The following is a 6080-nucleotide window of genomic DNA, read 5'->3' on the forward strand; positions in this document are numbered from 1 at the left end:
GATACTGTAATATTACGCAGCAGTGCAGCTATGGTTCTACGAACATCATAAAGTGGGGAAGGGAAACACCAATTACGAAATTAATACAAACTGTCACTGAAGAAGCCAAGATTAAATACTATGTTTATGATGAAGAACAGTGTGATACGCTCATGTAACGACTGGCCACAGTGGACGCGACCGAATGATACAATGCTTCAAGTAAAAGTGCACTAATACAACATAAATGGAGGTTCAGCTTTATTTCAGTTTATTTGAGCCTTCCAGAATGAGATTTTCACTCTGCAGCGGAGTGTGCGCTAATATGAAACTTCCTGGCAGATTAAAACTGTACACCCGACCGAGACTCGAACTCGGGACCTTTGCCTTTCGCGGGCGAGTGCTCTACCAACTGAGCTACCAAAGCACGACTCAGGCCCGGTACCCACAGCTGTACTTCTGCCAGTACCTCGTCTCCTACCTTCCAAACTTTACAGAAGCTCTTCTGCGAACCTGCAGAACTAGCACTCCTGAAAGAAAGGATACTGTGGAGACTTGGCTTAGCCACAGCCTGGGGGATGTTTCCAGAATGAGATTTTCACTCTGCAGCGGAGTGTGCGCTGATATGAGTCTCGGTCTGGCACACAGTTTTAATCTGCCAGGAAGTTTCATATTAGCGCACACTCCGCTGCAGAGTGAAAATCTCATTGTGGAAACATCCTCCAGACCGTGGCTAAGCCATAGTTCTGCAAGGTTCGCAGGAGAGCTTCTGTAAAGTTTGGAAGGTAGGAGACGAGATAGTGGCAGAAGTAAAGCTGTGAGAACGGGCCTGAGTCGTGCTTGGGTAGCTCGGTGGTAGAGCACTTGCCCGCGAAAGGCAAAGGTCCCGAGTTCGAGTCTCGGTCGGGCACACAGTTTTAATCTGCCAGGAAGTTTCATATCAGCGCACACTCCGCTGCAGAGTGAAAATCTCATTCTGGAAACATCCCCCAGGCTGTGGCTAAGCCATGTCTCCGCAATATCCTTTCTTTTAGGAGTGCTAGTTCTGCATGGTTCGCAGGAGAGCTTCTGTAAAGTTTGGAAGGTAGGAGACGAGGTACTGGCAGAAGTAAAGCTGTGGGTACCGGCCGTGAGTCATGCTTCGGTAGCTCAGTTGGTAGAGCACTTGCCCGTGAAAGGCAAAGGTCCCGAGTTCGAGTCTCGGTCGGACACACAGTTTTAATGTGCCAGAAAGTTTCATATTAGCGCACACTCCGCTGCAGAGTGAAAATCTCATTGTGGAAACATCCTCCAGACCGTGGCTAAGCCATAGTTCTGCAAGGTTCGCAGGAGAGCTTCTGTAAAGTTTGGAAGGTAGGAGACGAGATAGTGGCAGAAGTAAAGCTGTGAGAACGGGCCTGAGTCGTGCTTGGGTAGCTCGGTGGTAGAGCACTTGCCCGCGAAAGGCAAAGGTCCCGAGTTCGAGTCTCGGTCGGGCACACAGTTTTAATCTGCCAGGAAGTTTCATATCAGCGCACACTCCGCTGCAGAGTGAAAATCTCATTCTGGAAACATCCCCCAGGCTGTGGCTAAGCCATGTCTCCGCAATATCCTTTCTTTTAGGAGTGCTAGTTCTGCATGGTTCGCAGGAGAGCTTCTGTAAAGTTTGGAAGGTAGGAGACGAGGTACTGGCAGAAGTAAAGCTGTGGGTACCGGCCGTGAGTCGTGCTTCGGTAGCTCAGTTCGTAGAGCACTCGCCCGCGAAAGGCAAAGGTCCCGATTTCGAGTCTCGGTCGGGCACACAGTTTTAATCTGCCAGGAAGTTTCATATTTGAGCCTTGTTTACAAAGATAAAAAGATCAGAAGAAAGGAATGATAGTACCGCCCATGCTGTTCAGAGTTAAATTCCAGATGTCAAGCAACTTTCATCGATTTCCAATCGCGACAAGATATGAGCTATAAATTCGTTGAGGGCTACCAGGGCCATTTCACTAAATTCGTTGTTCTCTGAAGTCCAAAACAGGTGAGGAGGTGTGTGAGAGCGTTATTGACATTTTCAAGCTGCTAGATGCTCGGTCAGTGTTGCAGTCAGACAATGGTCGAGAGTGCATTGGCAAAATAGTGAGCAGTTTAGCTGAACTTTTCTCAGTTTTAAGATTGCACACGGTAAAGCTAGACACAGCCAGAGCCAAGGTAGCGTAGTATGGTTTTTCTTCACCAAGTTAACGTCCTGAAGCATTGGCGAACCACCACTCTGAGGACGACCTAGAAAATATAATTAATCAGGTGAGAGTTAGCAGTGAGAATGGGAATGAAACGTTGCAGGATCATAGCAGATCTCCAGTGCAAGGAATAACATACCAACAGGAGCAGAGGCTGAGAACACAGAGAACGAGTATTGTGTTCCAGACAATAATGAATACCGCGAAAAGAAAAAAAAATAGAGGAGAGTTCGAGAAGCGAAAACTGTTGCTCTGAGGACTGTTGCGGCGAGAAGCGGCCAGAAATTCTTCTAGTGCATCTGCCAGCACAAATGCTTTTGCAAAAAGAAAAATGTGTTTTTCAACTCTGTAAGTGCCATAGTGCATGTCCTTGCTGCAAGAAATTAATATTATACAATATGACTACGTTTTGGAATTGCAGCTCAAAAATCGGAACTTTCGAAATGTGGCTATGTTTTGTTATTGTAGCCATGGTTCATGTATCTTTCCCCATGGTGGCGAAGGTGTAACTTCACTAGCGATTGTGCACTGTCCCTAGTGAATGTATTTTGTTTGTCAGAACTGGAATCGGTAATCCACTTTCGCTAAAGGGGTCAGTGATGGAGCACCATCATCATTGGTAGTATACCTTCCATAAAACTTCCACGTCCACCGTAACGAATACACTATCGCCATTAGTTTATCTACTGTTTCTTTCTTCAATTTAATATTTTTTGTAATTTCTAATTTTACTATTCTCTGAATTCTGTTTTCAGTCTCTCCTCGAGTGTGAAGCTTTAGCACATGTGGCCTCGCGGAATTTGAGAGGAAAAAAAAGAATGAGTTATTCACTCAGTTTTCCTTATGCCAGATACGCTTCAGCAATATATTTTAGTATCTTCTCTTCCGATCCATTAATTTCCTGAAAACAGTGCAGTTTTCCGAACACTGGTTGCCCATTTAATACTGAAAATAGCATCGACATTGATGGATTAAGGAATATTGTGTACTGTAGTCCCTTTTATTACAGCCGTAGGATGTTACCATCCGGAAACGACGAAGCGGCGTAACGTGATACAGTGACAGACAAGCCAGATTGACAATGGACTGACGTAGCATTAACGTAACATCTTGGGACTTCAGAAACGGCGTTGGTTCGCATTAAGCGTGACATCAGCATTACGATGCATCCACAACGCTTTAGCTTCCAATTATTTTTTTCTGACACGCGTTTTCGTCAATTTTGCCTTGATTTCCAAACATCATTCGCTCCTAGCAATTTGACGCTCTTCTCCACGCTACACTATCGTAAATATTTGCCCGAGTACAATAATCTTTGTCATTAATGCCACTACTTGCCTTCCAATATCAACTGCGAACCTTTGTTGTCTACAGTTCTCTACAGTCGTCTCCTTGTCCAAATCAATTAGTTTTGTGCTATTTAAGATGCACCGCATAGAGGAGTATCTCTCCGCTAGTTATCTCACATACTTACTTACACATCTAACTTATTTCACCCTACCTGCCTTACTTTTACGATCCTTTTTAAGACAACGTCTCAAATGCGTCACATTCTCCCTCGTGACAACAATCCTTTGTTTGTTTTACACACATAAATCGTGCTGAACTCCAGCATTTGTTATTCCTTACACCCAGAGGACGGAAAGCGAAAATTAACTGTCTGTTGTAAGACGATCAATTTGGATTTCGGAAAGGAAAGGACACGAGAGAGGCAACAACGTGTTGCGACTGATAATGGAAGCAAAACTTAAGGAACATCGACACGTTCATATGACTTAACGATCAGAAAAATGCGTTCAACAAGATAATAAGGTGCAAGATGTTCGAAAATCTGAGAAAAATGGGAGTAAGCAGTAGGGAAAAACGGATGATATAGAATATACACAAAGTGGAAGAACGAATTGCTAGGATGAAAAAGGTGTACGACTTGCAGGTAGTCTTTCGCCACTACTGTTCTATATGTACGTCGAACAAGCAATTACGGAAATGGAAGGTTCAACAATGGGTTTAAATGTCAGAGTGAAAAGATATCAGTGATAAAATTCGATGATGACATTGTCATCCTCAGTGAAAGTAAAGAAGAATTACCGGATGTGTTGTATGGTAGGAACAGTGTAATGAATACGAAATATGGACTGAGAGTTGAAGGAAGAAAACGAAAGTAATCAGGAGTAGCTGAAATGAAATTAGCGATAACCAATATCAAAATTAAGGATCACAAATTATTCGGCGTTAAGCAATTCCACCACCTTGGTGGCAAACTAACACGTGGCGGACGAAGTGACGGCATTAAATGCAGATTAGCGCAGGAAGAGAGGGCATTCTTGCCCGAGAGAAGTCTACTGGTACCAAACATAGGCCTTAATTTGAGGAAGAAATTTCTGATGATCTACGTTTGGAACGCAGCGTTCTACGGTAGTGAATGACGGGCAGTGGGAAAATCGTAACAGAGGAGGGTCGAAGCGTTTGAGATGTGGTGCTACAGAATAATGAATGACGAGGTTCTCCGCAGAATCTGGGAGGAAAGTGATATACAGAAAACACTGACAAGAAGAAGGGACAGGGCCACAGGACTAGTGTTAAGGCATCACTCCATGCTACTAGAAGGAGCTGGAGAGGGTAAAAACTCCTAGAGAAAGACAAAAATTGGAGTTCATCCGGCAAATAACTGAGGACGTAAGGTGCACGTGCTATTCTGATATGAAGAGGAATTCATGGCGGGCCACATGAAACCAGTTAGTCAGAAGATGGGTGGATCGATAAACGGAGCTCGTGGTCGTGCGGTAGCGTTCACGCGTCCCGCGACCGGGTTCCCGGGTTCGATTCCCGGCGGGGTCAGGGATTTTCTCTGCCTCGTGGTGACTGGGTGTTGTGTGATGTCCTTAGGTTAGTTAGTTTAAGTAGGTCTAAGTTCTAAAGGACTGATGACCATAGCTGTTAAGTCCCATAGTGCTCAGAGCCACTTTTTGGATAAACGGATCGGCAAATTAGTGTGGTTTTCTTTCGCCAGTTCGAATGTTACGGCATCCTTACTTCGGTGAACTTATTTAATTTTACTTCCCATAAAACAAATATTCTGCTGCGCGTTTCACAGATTTCTGCAATTACTCTCGTTTATTCTGCTCCTACTGAATATTGTTGACTTTTTTGTTTGTTCTTAAATCAGCTTGCCCATCGTACTGCAGTCTACCATGTCTTTCGTCATCTTCACAATGAGTGGATGTCATGTGGTTGACGTTTCCCTCTGGATAGCAATCATGTCCTGAACTTTTCTTTCAATCGCATTTTAGAGAGCTAGCTAAACATTAAATGTGATAATATGGAAGTACTGTCTTTTTCAATAGAATATTCTTTTTCTGGCAACTCCATTTTGATTGCTGTTAATTATTTCATTTTGCAGCTGTAAATTAACATAATTTGTGCCGTTTCTTCTCAAGTTTTAATCGTCTTGTTCGAGATGTGACGGCATTCTGATTCTTTCCCATGGTAGCCCTATAGAGCCACGGAGGAGACGGTGAACCAATAAAGGATTTTCAACAGCAAAGATCCAATAAAGCGTCTTCAAAAAGATTTTTTAAATATTTTGAATCCCTAGTTTCACTGTGTTTCGGAGTTACAGAGCAGGTCCCTCTGTTACTAGCTGAAAACAACAGCTCCAAATTCAGAGTAAGGCGATATCATACCAGTTCCCAGAGGATCCTACCGAATGAAGCACTACAGTGTTCAAACCAGCCTTCCAGACGAGGACAGCTCTACACTCAGAACACGTGTCTACACGGATCACGGACAGATGGCGCGTACGACACACCTGACAAGTTGACTGACGTCTGTGACGTCAGCAGCATCATCTGGTCACAAAATTAAAATAAAATAAATTCACCAAATCATGAAAGCAGCGCA

At 43.9% G+C, this 6080-nt stretch overlaps 1 non-coding gene across 1 annotated transcript; it reads left to right on the forward strand.

Moving 5' to 3' along the window:
* Window positions 1-1117: 1117 nt before the first annotated feature.
* On the forward strand, window positions 1118-1192 carry Trnas-uga (transfer RNA serine (anticodon UGA)). The gene has a single exon. It is a non-coding gene; the product is annotated as a tRNA-Ser (tRNA).
* The last annotated feature ends 4888 nt before the right edge of the window (window positions 1193-6080 follow it).

Source organism: Schistocerca gregaria, chromosome 8 (genome assembly GCF_023897955.1).
Source record: "Schistocerca gregaria isolate iqSchGreg1 chromosome 8, iqSchGreg1.2, whole genome shotgun sequence".
In the NCBI taxonomy this organism is placed as follows: Eukaryota; Metazoa; Arthropoda; class Insecta; order Orthoptera; family Acrididae; genus Schistocerca; species Schistocerca gregaria.